Source organism: Schistocerca piceifrons, chromosome 5 (genome assembly GCF_021461385.2).
Source record: "Schistocerca piceifrons isolate TAMUIC-IGC-003096 chromosome 5, iqSchPice1.1, whole genome shotgun sequence".
In the NCBI taxonomy this organism is placed as follows: Eukaryota; Metazoa; Arthropoda; class Insecta; order Orthoptera; family Acrididae; genus Schistocerca; species Schistocerca piceifrons.
Window position 1 is genome coordinate 454510600 of NC_060142.1, and position 16792 is coordinate 454527391.

A 16792-nucleotide genomic window follows, 5' to 3' on the forward strand; every position below is an offset into this window, starting at 1 on the left:
GATGTTTCAATCAAATAAATTAATAACAGTGTCTTCCATTGTTAACATAAACTAGCACAAGATAAACTTTTGATATGAAACGAAATTGTGTATGGTACTGATGGCCGGGAGTTCCCGCCTGGAAAAGTTCTTCCGCCGAGTTGCAACTTTTTTCAGCTGTTGCTATATTTAGCAACTGTCCCAGAGCGGAGAAAGTCTCCAACCTGGCCGGGATTCGAACGCGGGCCCGTTGCATGGCAGTCAGATGCGCTGACCACTTAGCTCAAGGGGCGGAGAGAAGTAGTATTAATTAAGGCATATAGAAAGGAAGCCTTAACCTAATATTAATAGTAGCTATATCAATAGTTGATATACTGCTACTCGTGATAATTTTAGCCTAAGGTTTGTAGTTTTTGTTGTTGTTGTTGTTGTCTTCAGTCCTGAGACTCGTTTGATGCAGCTCTCCATGCTACTCTATCCTGTGCAAGCTTCTTCATCTCCCAGTACTTACTGCAACCTACATCCTTCTGAATCTGCTTAGTGTATTCGTCTCTTGGTCTCCCTCTACGATTTTTACCCTCCATGCTGCCTTCCAATGCTAAATTTGTGATCCGTTGATGCCTCAGAACATGTCCTACCAACCGGTCCCTTCTTCTTGTCAAGTTGTGCCACAAACTCCTCTTTTCCCCAATCCTATTCAATTCCTCCTCATTAGTTAAGTGATCTACCCATCTAATTTTCAGCATTCTTCTGTAGCACCACATTTCGAAAGCTTCTATTCTCTTCTTGACCAAACTATTTATCGTCCATGTTTCACTTCCATACATGGCTACACTCCATACAAATACTTTCAGAAGTTTACCATTCATAAAAGTTAAATCAAAATTTTTATCTGTTATTCCTTGCAATAACAATTGAGAGATTTAAAGTTAGAAGTCTGTACGTCTTTCCGCTAAGGCTATGATATCCAAATCAACTAGTATGTAGGAGAAAGATGTATCATTTCTGACGCTGTATGAATCGGTCCTGGCAGTTTTGTAACGGACATTTAACAGGGTTCTTTATTGCCGACGAGTCGAAGGTTGCAAGTAAACATAAAAGTCAAGGTTCCCATCCCTCATAGACACATGATTGGCTTTCCCATTACACTTAACTACTGCAGTTCAAGAACAGTACTGTCGTTTCCAATAATGGCAAAAGGAAAAAAAATGAAGGGTTACGGACATTGTGAAGAAAAGCTAAATGTCATTACTGCCAGTGTCTGTAGCGCGCTGTCCCTTTTCTAACGGTTCCCGAAAATCAACCAAATGAGGTCCCTTCCACAAAAGTTTATACAGGTAGGTAACACTGTGGACAGCTTTGACGCTTGACCTAAACTTTTATCTCACATACCTGGTTTACAGAGGAAACCATCGTGCCATTATAAGATTGTAAAATGCCAATACCTACGAATAAGAAATTAATTAGATTCGGTTAGGATGTAATGATTAAAGGAAAATATTCTCTTTGCAAAGAAATAAAACATCTCGAAAACATTTTTTTGCTTCATCCGCCACACGTTGCATGTAATACAGCTTGGGCGACTGGATTCACTTGCTGTCATCGTCGGCCATTTGACATCCGTTTCTGGACAACGACCTCTTGCACAACTCCTCCATGTTTTCTCACCTATCCGACTTCCATTATGTCGGCGCCTTCGTTTTCTCTTGTAGCTTGGAATCCAACAAACAGCTTCCTTCATTACCTGTCATCCATTCGCCTGACAAAATGAATATATTCCTGGCCTTGTTTCATCTTCATTACGGTCATCATTAGGTTTCCCATTCCATTCCGTTCCCGCAACCACGTTTTTTTCCCTTTTTTTTCCTCTCGCCCAGTGATTATGAGTATCTCAGATGTTCACTGAAGAACCCAATGGTTTTCTCAGGTCGCTGTGCTGTAAGTCAAAATCACTAATACAGAAGTTTTACAATTTCCTTTTTAGACCCTTTAGAATAATTACTATAAATGTTCTGTTTAGTTCATCAAATTAACTTCAGTTCACTGCTTCTTTCTTTTACGGACCATTTAGTCGTTGTGTTCAGGTGCACTAAATACATAAAATTAAGTCATTTGTACTTCTTCATTTTGGCAACTTTGATCACCTTAGCTCTACTGAGAATTTCATTCAACCCTATTATGAACCCTTTTCTACTACAATCCTCCTCTTCTTGTTAAAGTTTATCTGCACCAGAGGCAAGCAGATGATGATGATGACGAAGTTTGGTTTGTGGGGCGCTCAACTGCGCTGTCTTCAGCACCCGTACAAATACCCAATCTGTACACAGTCCAATCAAGCCACTTTTACGAATGATGATGGAATGATGAGGACAATACAAACACCCAGTCTGCGGGAAGAGAAAAATGCCAAACTCGGGCGGGAATCGAACCCGGGACCCCGTGATCCAGAGGTAGCAAAGCTACCCACTAGACCACGAGCTGTGGACAGAGGCAAGAATATACCGTCATAAGCAAAGCGTCCAGATATTTTCATGAACAGATATTCCTTCTTCATTTCCCCGAGTCTAAAACTTTCTCAAACTGCTATGAATAGTTTAATAAAATGGAAACTCCTTGCTTGACTCCTCTTTCAGTTTGTAGTTTATCAAAATTCTGTTGATATTTAATGAAAGCTGTAGCACTGACGTGTATGCTATTCAGTACACTGTTGCGGCAAAGCACGACCTCTCGTAGTAGGAAAAATCAGTGACCGACTTAACAGGAGACATCATAGAAGGTTTACGCTAAGCACTACAGTACAGGGGCCGATTAGGTGTTTTAGCATAAGATGCATTAAGTGGATTATGCTGACAACTCAGAAAACCGCCCCTGAAAGGGGATATGGCTATAAAGACACAGCACAGCCGGGGCTGTGAAACTGCTGACGCAACAGAAAGATACTCTACATGATCAAAAGTATCCGAACACCTGGCTGAAAATAACGTACAAGTTCGTGGCACCCTCCCTCGGTAATGCCGGAATTCAATATGCTGTTGGCCCACCCTTAATCTTGATGACAGCTTTCACTCTCGCAAGCATACGTTCAATCAAGCGCTGGAAGGTTCCTTGGGGAATGGCAGCCCATTCTTCACGGAGTGCTGAACTGAGTAGAGGTATCGATGTCGATCGGTGAGGTATGGCACGAAGTCGGCGTTCCAAAACATCCCAAAGGTGTTCTATAGGATTCAGTTCAGCAATCTGTGCAGGCCAGATCATTACAACAATGTTATTGTCGTGTCATCACTCCGCCACAGGCCGTGCATTATGAGCAGGTGCTCGAGCGTGTTGAAAGATGCAATCGCCATCGCCGGCCGCGGTGGTCTTGTGGTTCTAGGCGCTGCAGTCCGGAACCGCGGGACTGCTACGGTCGCAGGTTCGAATCTTGCCTCGGGCATGGATGTTTGTGATGTCCTTAGGTTAGTTAGGTTTAAGTAGTTCTAAGTTCTAGGTGACTGATGACCTAAGATGTTAAGTCCCATAGTGGTCAGAGCCATTTGAACCATTTGCAATCGCCATCAGCGAATTGCTCTACAGCAGTGAGAAGCAAGAAGGTGCTTGAAACATCAATGTAGGCCTGTGCTGCGATAGTGCAAGCCCCATCCATGAAAAAGACCACACCATAACACCACCGCCTCCGAATTTTACTGTTGGCACTGCACTCGCTGTCAGATGACGTTCACCGGGCATTCGCCATAACCTCACCCTGCCATCGGATCGCCACATTGTGTACCGTCATTCGTCTCTCCACACAACGCTTTTCCACTGTTGAATCGTCCAATGTTTACACTCCTTACACAAAGCGAGGCGTCGTTTGGCGTCATGTGTGGATTACGAGCAGTCGCTCGACCATGAAATCCAACTTTTCTAACCTCCCGCCTAACTGTCATAGTACTTGCAGTGGATCCTGATGCAGTTTGGAATTCCTGTGTGATGGTCTGGATAGATGTATGCCTAATACACATTACGACCCTCTTCAACTGTCGGCGGTCTCTGACAGTCAACAGACGAGATCAGCCTGTACGCTTTTGTGCTGTACGTGTTCCATTACGTTTCCACCTCACTATCGCATCGGTAGCAGTGGACCTAGAGATAATAGGAGTTTGGAAAGCTCGGTTATAGACGTATAACATAAGTGACACCCAATCACCTGCCTACGTTCGCAGTGCGCAATTGGCATCACGAGGGTGAGTGCACCTCGAAAAATGGCAACACCGCATGGCGGCTGGATGGTCACCCATCCAAGCGCCGGCCACGCCCAACAGTGCTCAACTTCGGTGATCTCACGGGAACCGGTGTATCTACTGCTGCAAGGCCGCAGTTGCAATTAATAGTCCGAAATATTGTAAATTACTCCTATGTTAAATGGCATTATACTTGATACAAGGACAGGACTGAACATTCCTTCTCTGTAACTAATTAACAAAGTTAGCGATCCGTTAGGTAAGCAGAAAGCATGGGTCCACGACTCGTGAAGTGTGCCTAAGTGAAAAAAGATCGTCAAGATATATCCGCCCGATCTAAAGTGATATAAAAGCAATAATGGTCTGGAAAACCTAGTCAAAAATTAAAAACACCTAGCAGTAGGCCAAACGTATTCAGTTAACCATTAGATCGAGATTCACATCCCACCAAAAACACAGAGAAGTTAATAAAAGTGTAGGAAGTCCCGACAAGAACCGGCTTAGTAATAAAAACAGTATAAAAACGATAACTGATTTCGTACCATACATTCAGCAGACCACGATACATAGTGATGCATGCAAGGGACTGCCCAGCTAAGGACTGAACGAGAAGTGTGTCATTAGCGGAGACTGGAGCCCCATATGTGCAGTGGGGCAATATGATCTATAGAAATACTCACGTGGTGCGATGATACTCATAGACAAAGAGTGTTAGGATCCTATCCTGAATTACATAAAGTAAAAGTAATAGAACAATTATATGCAAGATAATGTGTAACAACAGAGAGGCTAAGGTAGTTGTGTCCCGATTGTCCAATGCCCTAGCCTGGCACCCCGGTTCAACAGAGAGGCTAAGGTAGTTGTTTCCCGATTGTCCAATGCCCTAGCCTGGCACCTCGGTTCTGTAATGACTTCAAGGGAGAGAAGTACGGCTCTTTCAGAAACAATAGTGGATCGAGTTCACACCATTATAGACGGGGAGCATCAGCTGCACCAGCAGTCAGTTCTGATGGGAGGTTTACGCCAGTTTTCTGCTCTCGCCCGGTGTGAGTGAAGTGTTTCTTGTTGTCCACCATCACCTATGTGGACATAAGCAATCGCTGAGAGTCGCCGCCATCTTTGTCGGTGTCCACATATTGATTCTGCACATTCCCGTGCCCCTCGCACTGAATTACAAGTTCGTACCAGACGACGCGGCTGTACAATCCACCTGCCACACACAACAGTTCGTCGGCGTTTGGGCTAGTATCACTCCCCTGGAATAATACCAAATCGCCTCGCTCGGTTGCCATGTGCTGGTCGTGATGAGAAGGCACTTGCTGATTTCGGCACGTTTCACCGATCGTGTGCAGTCAATGCCTGACGTTATGATTCTTTCCAAAAGCAATGTACTTTTGCAAGGAATAAAAGACTATACATACGTAAATGCTGTTTTCATGATAGGACGTCGTGCATCTATCTGCTAGCTACTACCCGCCACACCGCTGCAGCCACTCCTGCCGGCCAGTGTGGCCGAGCGGTTCTTGGCGCTTCAGTCTGGAACCGCGTGACCGCTACGGTCGCAGGTTTGAATCCTGCCTCAGGCAAGGATGTGTGTGATGTCCTTAGGTTAGTTAGGTTTAAGTAGTTCTACGTTCTAGGGGATTGATGACCTCAGATGTTAAGTACCATAGTGCTCAAAGCCATTTGAACTATTTCAGTCACGCCTACTGTTGTAAATTTTGGGGCTTCCTGATCGCCGGCCACGGTGGCCGAGCGGTTCTAGGCGCTTCAGTCCGGAACTGCGCGACCGCTACGGTTGCAGGTTCGAATGCTGCCTCGGGCATGGCTGTGTGTGACGTCCTTAGGTTAGTTAGGTTTAAGTAGTTTTAAGTTCTAGGGGACTGATGACCTCAGATGTTAAGTCCAATAGTGCTCAGAGCCATTTGAACCATGTGAGCCTTCCTGATCACTCGCTGCCCAGATCCACGACCCACCATTCACCACCGACTTCTACAGTACTAACATAGGTTAAATCAATGCCTATCTTGTGACGTCTGAGTTGCACTCAGTGCACCGAATTTTCAAACATGTTCTGGAAATGCAGCTGCGGAACGTGCTAGACACCTGCCCATATTTCGGCAGATGAACAATTCGCTATTTTCGCAGCATAAATGACAAGAGAGATCAGTGTGCATCCTAACTTAAACTATTTTTCGGCAGGGCTACATCAACTTGAAAACAAAAGACAGTGTTTGGAAGACAGCACATACTATAAAAAAACTACTACTACCAAACAGCCAAAGATAAACAACGCCACACATTGCTCACTCATTGTTAATTAATATTTAACTGTCGATAATGCCGAGAGTTGGCTGGCTTTGGTAGTGTGGTTATCTTTGGTTGTGTGGTGACGCTACTTGTTGAAGTTCCGTGTTGTCTTTCTTCATACGCCTTCTTTTCTTTCATGGTTGATGATGTCCCACCGAGTGAGGGCTTAAATTGGGTTGCACAAAGATCGGTCTTTTCTTTTCTCCTTGTAAAAGATGGGGCTTACCTATAGAGATATGGAAGTTGTCGAGAACGTTACTCAATTGCGCTGTCATAAGCTATTGGTAAGCTATTTGAACAGACCATGGTTCCTTTATTGCTATAAGTGCAAATATTATTGTAACTGAGATGAAAGCTTGCACACTTGTTCGAATTTCATCTGAGTGACTAGGACCACAAGTGAGTCGACCATACGGCGATCCCAGACAATTTCACGGTATGTGGATGGACTGGCCAACGACGAAATACTGATCAATTCATACTATATGTAGAAGACTATCATTTGGTTTGCAATGTAGTTCTAATAGTGACTTGGACACTGTGACATTCCATCCTATACCTGATGTAGTGGATCCTATTGAGGACACCTGAGGGACTTGCTTCACACCCAGTAACATCCCATAGTAACGACTCTGAAAAACGCAATTTCAGTAGTTTTACTGGAGTTCGAAGATAATATTGTAGCTTTAAATGAAACAAGTGTCATCAAAAGGGAGATTGGTTTCCAGTCGGAATTCCGAAATCCTCATTTAGGAGTGAGATATATTACCAAGGAGTTTATGGTCTGGCTTTCGTGACAGTCTAAGCAGAGAAGAACATGTACGCAATCATAGGACAAGCTGATTCCTCCGAAGCACTAGTAGTCATGTAAACCATTGCATTACATTGTTTAACGAACATTCAGTTTGAGTAGCTTCGACCGACCTTGCCACGCAGATGTTGTGTCACAACCGATCACATTCCTCAGAAAGTAAACATGTGGTATTATATCCTGTATAGATAACATTCACGAAGGCCGACTAGTAGTATTCAACAACATCGTCAGCTGGTTACAACGCGACAGTTGATGTCAAAGAACTATAATGATCACTAATTAACTCTGCCGCAGCAGCAGATCAGCAGTCCAGCGGAAAATTGAGCGATGCCTTCGGAAAGTGCAGGGCACAGCTGGCCGTTAAAATTGAAAAACCAGGAAGGATGGAAAATAAAGCAAGTTTATTTATTTTGCACGCAGAACATAGTAGGAAGAATAAGTTACTACATTCATAGAAAATATGAGTGTACTTAGTGTCAGAAATTTAATACACGGTTCTGCCACTTGAGGCTCCAAGAATGAGCATTCCGGCTCAAATTAGATGACAGATGCAAGTACGTCATTCTGTGCTGCTTCTGCTGTATGTCGGAGTTCATTCGTAGTGGTTGGTGAGTGGTCTCTCTGCAACCCGTGACCTGATTATTTGAACAGGTAAGAGATCTGGAGAACATGTAGAACGTGCTACATGCTGAACTGTTGAACGATAACGTCACGGAGCCTGGAACATAGGGCCGCCGGCCTTGATACGTGACCCCTCATGAGACTGAAGTTTGGAATCTGGCAACGTTATTGCTGCTAGGAGCGTCCTTATACGCATGCATCCATCGTGATGCTCTACACAGAACCAGACTCGTCTAAAAGTACGACGTGATGCTATTCCTGTGTCCGGTGTCACCGTTGGGCGCGATACTGTAGCCTTTCATTGTTATGTCGTCAAGGGAAGCCGCTATAATAATCGCCGTGCTGACAGTACGTCCTTCTCCAGAGGCCGTTGCACTATCCGTGCGGACACTGGTGTAGGTGCAAACAAGCCCAATCCCAGACTGAGGATACGTGACGTGTCTAAACAATCCTGCACGTCGAGAGAATAATACTGTCTGTTTTTCTTGACTCTTGCGTGGCGCCGCTGAATCTCTGCATGGTGCTGATTATGGCTTTCCTGAACCTAACGATTACATCTTCGCATTACAGCTGTGGGATCCCGACCAACGAGAGCAGCAAAATTACGGAACCGTAAACTCGGTAGGCCACGATCCTGCCACTGTTGAATTCCGACAAGTGGTAGACGTTTCTCATCCTTACACCAAGCCTAACACGATATCCTCAGAAACAATTGACATTCAGATGTGACTTCTGAATGTGAAACCTCCACATGGTCTCTCATTATATACAGAATGCAGATGGCGCTTCACCTACCCACTTAGTGTGGTTGCACCGAAATGCTAGTATTATTTGCATGCCCAAACACATAATACATTTCTACATCCACATCTACATCTATACTCTGCAAACCATTGTGAAGTGCATGACTGAGGGGATGTCCCTCTGTACCATTTAGTAAGGCTTTTCCCCATTCCATACACGTATGGAAAGTGGGAAGAATGATTTTTTAAATGCCACCGTACTTGCTGTAATTAATCCAATCCTGTCCTCACAATCCCTTTGGGAACAATATATATGGGGTCCGAATCTGCCAGTTCAGTTTCTTCAGCATCTCCGTGTCACGCTCCCTTCTCGAACGTACCTGTGACCATTTGTGTAGCCTGCTCTCTATCCATTCAATATCCCCCGTTGGTACAATGCATTTGAGCAATACGCTAGGATGTGTCGAAGAGTGATTAGTAAGCAATCTAATTTGTAGGCTTATTAAATTTCTCCAGTATTCTACGAGTAAAGAGAAGTGTATCACCTGCTTTACCCACGTCACTACGTAGGATTTTACGTTTTTTCGTTTTGTAAAGCGCACACCTTCACATTTTATGAACATTTAAAGCGAGTTGCCAATCTTTGCAGCACTCTGAAATCTTATCAAGATCAGACTGAACATCTATGCAGCTTCTTTCAGAGGGTACTTCGTTATAGATAAATCCAAGATCTGCAAAAAAAGTCTGAGGTTATACTGCTCTTACTATCCTCAGGGTCATTAATATGCGACATGAACACCAAGGGTCTCATCACACTACCCTGGGGCACACCCGAATTTACTCCTACATTTGTCGGTCAGTCTCTGTCTAAGTTGCTGCATTTTTCCTATCAAGAAATCTCTGTCCAGTCACAAATTTCGCCTGGTAACTCACACGACCGTACTTTTGATAACAAGCGAAGATGTGGTATTGAGTAAAATATTTTTTGGAAGTCGACAAACACTGTATCTTATCTGGCTACCTTGATCCAAACCTACAGTATGTCATGTGAGAAAAGCGCGAGTTGGGTTTTACATGATTGGTTTAGTCGGATCCCATGCAAGATGTAACTGACGTATTCGTGCTGTTCGAGATATCTCATTATGTTTGTGTGGTGTGCGTACTGTAAGACCTTCGGTACACACACCATCAGATTATTTGACTTGTCGCCCTAGCGAAGTAGGCGAGTGTCAGCAGAAGTCTCGTGGTCTTATCGTGGCGTGTTTATCTTCTACCGTTAGGTCAGATGATAGAAATGCCACTTGCGCGCTTAGAGTAGCAGATTGACGGTGATCAACTTTAAACAGAACTTAATTTTCACACACATTTATTAAAATAATAAAGAACATAGATATTACGTAACCTGATTCTGGATGCTGTTTACAATTGAGAATCTGAAGTTCCTTTGGTCTTGGTACGTTAATCTTATTCTCACATATCTCTGATACTTGACAAAGTGTCTATACATTCAACTTCATGGCTATGTACGGGAATATGATAATCTTATTAGGCACAGACTGAAACTTGACTATAGGCTGGTACAGACTAATGCAGACAAATGCAGACTGACTAATCGGAGGTCTGTACACTCGTTATAATACCTCGCGCGTTCAGGTATCACTGCGCGAGTGTGATTCGCGAGGAGAAAAAGTTCTACGTTAGCAGCGGTCTCATTGCCTGCGTTACATACTAATACGCGGATCGGCGGAAGCAGAATTGGTCCGTTTCTATGACAGCGCCATCTCGTAGTGCGGAGACGGACGAGCGCTGCGCCTGTGCTGTTGTGCTGAGCGAGGCGCGCTCTAGTGGGAAAGTTGTGTACGCGATGACTACGAGGAACTACGTACACAACAGTTTGAACCTAGAAAATGCACTAAAATTCTAAATCAGATCGATGTCAAGGATACTGAACAGTAATTTTGTAGATAACATCTACCACGCTTCTCGTAAAAGGGTATGACCTGTGATTTCTTTCAACTGATGCGCGGAGTTTTCCCTTGTATGGATCTAGGACAGATTTTAGTTATAAAATGGGATAAGTTATCTGCAAATTCGCACTCCGCCTCGCCTTCCGCATCCGCCTTCCGTCCCCCACGCGCATCCTCTATGACCTCATCCCCTTCCCCCACCTTCTCCTTTTCCTTGAACACATCTGCACACTATATATTGTCCGCCGCCTTGATCCCCCTCACCCCCTGGTGTCTCCCTTCCTCTCCACTCCCAACCAGTTGACGCGCCTTTACCCTTGTGTCCCTCCCTCTCTCCATCTCCACACCCTCCAATCTCCTTTCCCAACACAACTTCCACCGTCTAACACTCCCGGATGATGAGCTTCGCCCTGACATCTACCCTTCCTACCAACTCTAACCCCCTCTTCCTGCCTCCTCCTCAGGACTCCCTCTCCTCCCCCTCCCTCCTTCTGAGCGGATTTCCCCTCCTACTCCCCGTCCATCTCTTGTGCCTTCTTTCAGTGTCTCTGCGCTCCCTCCTGCCCTGTCTTCCCTTTTCCTCTCCCGCCCCATGTGTCTCCTGCCTCTTCGTGAACCCACAGTTGCCCCTCCTCTCTTCATCCCGCCGCTTCCCCAGCTGCCCCGTGCTCTCCCCTCCTTTTCCATCCTCTCTGACCTTTCCCTCGGCAGGTCCCGCCTGGTAGTTTTATTCCTCGTCGTGTGTGCTCCAAGTGGGTTTTAAGTGTGTTGTTTCGGAGTGTTTTTAATACTGTGGCCAACTTCTAACCTGTGCATGTGCATCCAGTGTCTTCTCTGTGTTTTAAGAATCGCCAACTGTGTTTTTTAACTTTCTGGTGACTTTTTTAACGGTTTCCAATGAACTTCTACATGACAGTGTATTTTTACCTCCATTTTCTCCCCTTACTCTGTTTTATGTTCCCCTTTTTTATCTCCTTATGTATGTATTAATTTATTCTTGTTTTAGTTACCATGTCACTCGGCTGAAGAGCGGCGGATTGTGCTGCTGACAGCCCTCCCCTGCCCATATGGGGCAGGGGCATGAAATCACAATAAAGAAAAAGAAACAAAAAAAACTGCAAATTCGGTATAGAATATGATGGGAATCGAATCGGACCCCAGAACTTGGTTCAAATTTAACTATTTCAGCTTATTCTCAACACCACTGACACTAATATATATGTCACTCACCTTTTCAGAGCACGACAGTGAAATTGCCAGAGCCCTCGTGGGTTTTCCTTCGTAAAGCAGCGTTGAAAAAGTGAGTTAAGAATTTCTGCTTTTGGTTTGCTACCCTCAATTTCTGTTCCTGTCTCGTTCATGATTGTATGGACAGTAACTTTCGTGCCACTAGCAGCCTTTACATTCGACCAGAATTGTTTTGGGTTTTGTGGAGACGATTTGACAAAAGTCTGTTAAGGTAGTCACTGAAGGCTTCACGGCCAAACGCGTTTCATTCAGCATATCTCTATGTGTATGTATATGCTTTGTTTCGTACCTGTGCAATAGTCTCTCTTTTTCTAGAAGTTTATTTACAGTGATAATATACCATGGAGGAGCTTTCCATTATGAACTGCTCTACTGCATACATATCTATCCAGTGCACGGTCAACTGTTCTTTTAAATTTGAGCCACAGCTCCTCTACATGCCAATATGCGAATGTCCCGGGAAATAGGTTTCAGCTTCCCCATCGAGTCAGCTTCCCCATCGAGAAATGATATTACTGTTTTTCTATCTAGTTAATGTTATACATATATATATATATATATACACAGGGTGAGTCACCTAACGTTACCGCTGGATATACTTCGTAAACCACATCGAGTACTGACGAACCGATTCCACAGACCGAACGTGAGGAGAGGGGCTAGTGTAATTGTTTAATACAAACCATACAAAAATGCACGGAAGTATGTTTCTTAACACAAACCTACGTTTTTTTAAATGGAACCCCGTTTGTTTTGTTAGCACATCTGAACATGTAAACAAATGCGTAATCAGTGCCGTTTGTTGCATTGTAAAACGTTAATTACATCCGGAGATATTGTAACCTAAAGTTGACGCTTGAAACCTCCGACAGCTGCAACATACATCGCGTTTCTACAGAATGATCTGCCAACGTTGCTCGAAAATGTCCCACTGAAAACGCGTCGACGTATATGGTATCAGCATGATGGTGCACCTGCACATTCCGCAATTAACACTAGGCTGACCCTTGACAGGATGTTCGACGGGCGTTCCATAGGACGTGGAGGACGCATAAATTCGCCAGCCCGTTCTCCTGATCTTACACCTCTGGACTTCTTTCTGTGGGTTACGTTAAAGGAGAATGTGTAACGTGATGTGCCTACAACCCCAGAGGATATGAAACAACGTATTGTGGCAGCCTGCGGCGACATTACACCAGACGTACTGCGGCGTGTATGACATTCATTACGCCAGAGATTGCAATTGTGTGGAGCAAATGATGGCCACCACATTGAACATCTATTGGCCTGACATGTCGGGACACACTCTCTTCCACTCCGTAATTGAAAACGGGAACCACGTGTGTACGTGTACCTCATCCCTCATGGTAATGTACATATGCGTCAGTGAAAAAGACCAATAAAAAGGTGTTAGCGTGTGGACGTAATGTGCTGTTCCAGTCTCTTCTGTACCTAAGGTCCATCACCGTTCTCTTTGGATCCCTACGTAATTCGGTGCTCTCCGATACACACGATCGAACAGCGGAGGAGTGATACTCAAGCGTCAACTATAAGTTACAATGTCTCCGGATGTAATTAACATTTTACAATGCAACAAACGGCACTGATTACGTATTTGTTTACATGTTCAGATGTGCTAACAAAACTAACGGGGTTCCATTCTAAAAAACGTAGGTTTGTGTTAAAAAACGTACTTCCGTGCATTTTTGTATGGTTTGTATTAACCAATTACACTAGCCCCTCTCCTCACGTTCGATCTGTGGAATCGATTCGTCAGTATTTTATGTGGTTTACGAAATATATCCAACGGTAATGTTAGGTGACTCACCCTATATATATATATATATATATATATATATATATATATATATATATATATTAGTTGCTCTTTGTGTTTTGGTAATCACTGCGGCCACATCTGCATCATGGTCCCTGACAGTAGTTTCGATGTGGGCATCCTCAAAGAGGTCAGCACTGTTTGCTGCCATCAGATCTAAAATATTCCCAAAATGAGCAGGGTTCTTAACCATCTGCTCCAGATGGTTTTCAGAGAAGACACTCAGTTATGTTCCACAGGATGTCTTATCACGTCGCCAGTAACAGAACTAGAACTCACCTAATTGATTGCTGGGTATCTGAAGTCTATACTGATGACTACAGTATGATTAGGGAACTTACATACAAGGGAACAGATGTTTTCTCTAAAGTCTTCGGTTACATTAGGAGACGAGTCCAGTGGTAGACGGAAGGATCCAATCACAATTTTATGCCCCCACCCCCTGTAATTGAGTCTTGCCCAATCTCGCTTACAGTTTCAATTTTTATCTCGGATGACATGAGTATTTTGTCTACTACTCTGAAAATACACCATCTGCATTTCCCGTTAGCCTCCATTTTAAAAAAAAAGTGGATAACAAACAAAAATTTTGATCTCACCATCAGCAGAAGGAGTAAATTTAATACTAGGTGAACAGATGTATGTCTCTCTCTCTCTCTCTCTCTCTCTCTCTCTCTCTCTCTCTCTCTCTCTGTGTGTGTGTGTGTGTGTGTGTGTGTGTGTTGTCTACGTTCCCTCATAGCACTAACATGCTGGAGCAACTGATTACCCCTCATATATACGGTGTGATTCAGATAAACTGTTCATATCAAATATTTACGGAACTACCTAAGACATCGTACACTCTGCATAAAGACCACGAAGGAGTTAACCGAATGGGAGGGAAATAAGCAGATTTGATGTACATGTACAGTCAAAAAAATGATTACAATTTCAGAAGAAGTGGCTTATTGATACAACAGAAAGAGTTTCACAAAACGAGCAAGTCAATAAAGTGCTGGTCCACCTCTGGCTCTTAAGCAAAGAATTATACCGTTATACGTTCATTGATAATGTTGTTGGATGCTCTCCTGAAGACTATCGTGCCCAATCCTATCCAATTAGAGCACCAGATCTTCAAAATCCCCAGCTTGAAACATGCTCAATTGGTGACAAATGGCTTGCCATGAAGGGCAACCAAACTGGTCATGGAATATTGTCGAGGTACTGCTGTGGTCTAAGGATGCAGCGGATGACAACCGATGTAGTCCTGCTATGAAACAGAAGGACACCCCAGACCATCACTCCTGGCTATCGTTCCGTAAGGCGGTCGACACTCAGGTTGGTGTCCCGCAGCTTTCCGGGGCGTCGCCAGACACGACTCATTGGCTACAGTAAACTTGCCTTCCGTGATGAGTCTAGTTTCTAAATGAGCAATTACCAGTGAAGACTTGTCTGAAGACGCCCTGGACTGTACTGGGACACCAAACTGATTGTCGCTTGCCATGTAGCCTGACAAATATGTGCCATTTCTGTTCATAGCAGGACGCATTTGGTTGTAAACCGCAGCACCGTTGCAGCACAGCTGTACATCAACGACATTGTACATCCCGTTATGTTGGTTAGCATCTAGGGCTTACATTTCAACAAGATAATGCCCGCCTTCATACGGCGAGAGTTTCTACTGCTAGTCTTCCTGGTTGCCAAACCTTACGTTGGCCAGAACGGTCGCCGGATCCCTCCCAGTTGAGAATGTTTGGAGCATTATAGACAGAACATTCCAACAATTTCGGGATTTTGACAATCTAACGCGCCGACTGGACAGAATTTGGAGCGATATCCCACAGGAGGGCATCCAACAAATCCATCAGTCAAAACCAAGCCGAATAACTGTTTGCATAAGGCCCAGAGATGGACCAATGCGTTATTGACATGCTCAGTTTGTGAAGCTCTTCCTCTTGAATAAATTAACGAGTTTTTCTGAAATTGTATTCATTTGTATGTTTATGCATGTACATCTCATCCATCGATTTCCCTCCGATGTGGATAATTCCTTTGTGTTGTGCACTTTTTTCTGAGAGTGTAATTCTATTTTGACTCAGAGAATTTCTTAGGAAGTCCTCACTAATTGAAGTGTAGGTTCTTTCCGTAACTATGAAACGTCCCCTTTGAAAAATTTATAGAAGACTGTGCTTAAACTGACACACAATATTTTTTTAGCGCAACGCAATCTGACTTCCAATAACCCTACAAAAGAATGGCCCTGACTAACATTAACCTATGCATCTCACAAATCGCTTACCTCACAAAAATCTTGGTTACTCGAACTACTGCAATACAGCGAGCGCCACTACCGCCAGCTAAACAAAAGATTCAAACTACGGAAGGCACTAACTACTGATAGGCATAGTTAGGAAATGAAAGATTTTAGTAGAGAACAAACAATGTATTTACCTTAATATTGTTGAAAAATCATAATATACATAACAGGTCATGACATCCAGTCTTACAAATTTCCAAACTCCGCCATCTCTCTCCCCACATCTACCACTGCTGGCGGCTCACCTCCAACTGCCCAACGCTACGCGCCGTTCACATCCAGCTGCCGCTGCCCAACACTACAATGGCAGACAACAATGCAAACTAGCCACAGACTGCACACAGCACAGCCAGTGATTTTTATACGGAGGTGGCGTTACCAATAAAAAAACCTAAACAGCCTACGTACAACTACATTACTTACAAAAATATCGTTATCAACTTCGTTGTTTCAAACGAACAGCTGTAAATTCTGCTGCTGGTAGTGTAGTTCTGAAGGAGACGATTTCACTCTTTTCACTCTTCAAGACCCGAGTGCTAGTTTCGAAGTAATTATGATATATGTAACTTAGGATTTATCAGTTTTCAACATGAAACCAGTTGCTGTCGTAGCGAAGGTTTGTGATTGTACACTGAACTAAGGAAATACGTCACGTCGGATAAGGAGGATATAGAGTGCCGTACCACCGTGGTATGGAAAGGGCAATCTAGCTTTAATTCCATCTTTGTATTTCATGTGTGTCGAGTGCTGGTTG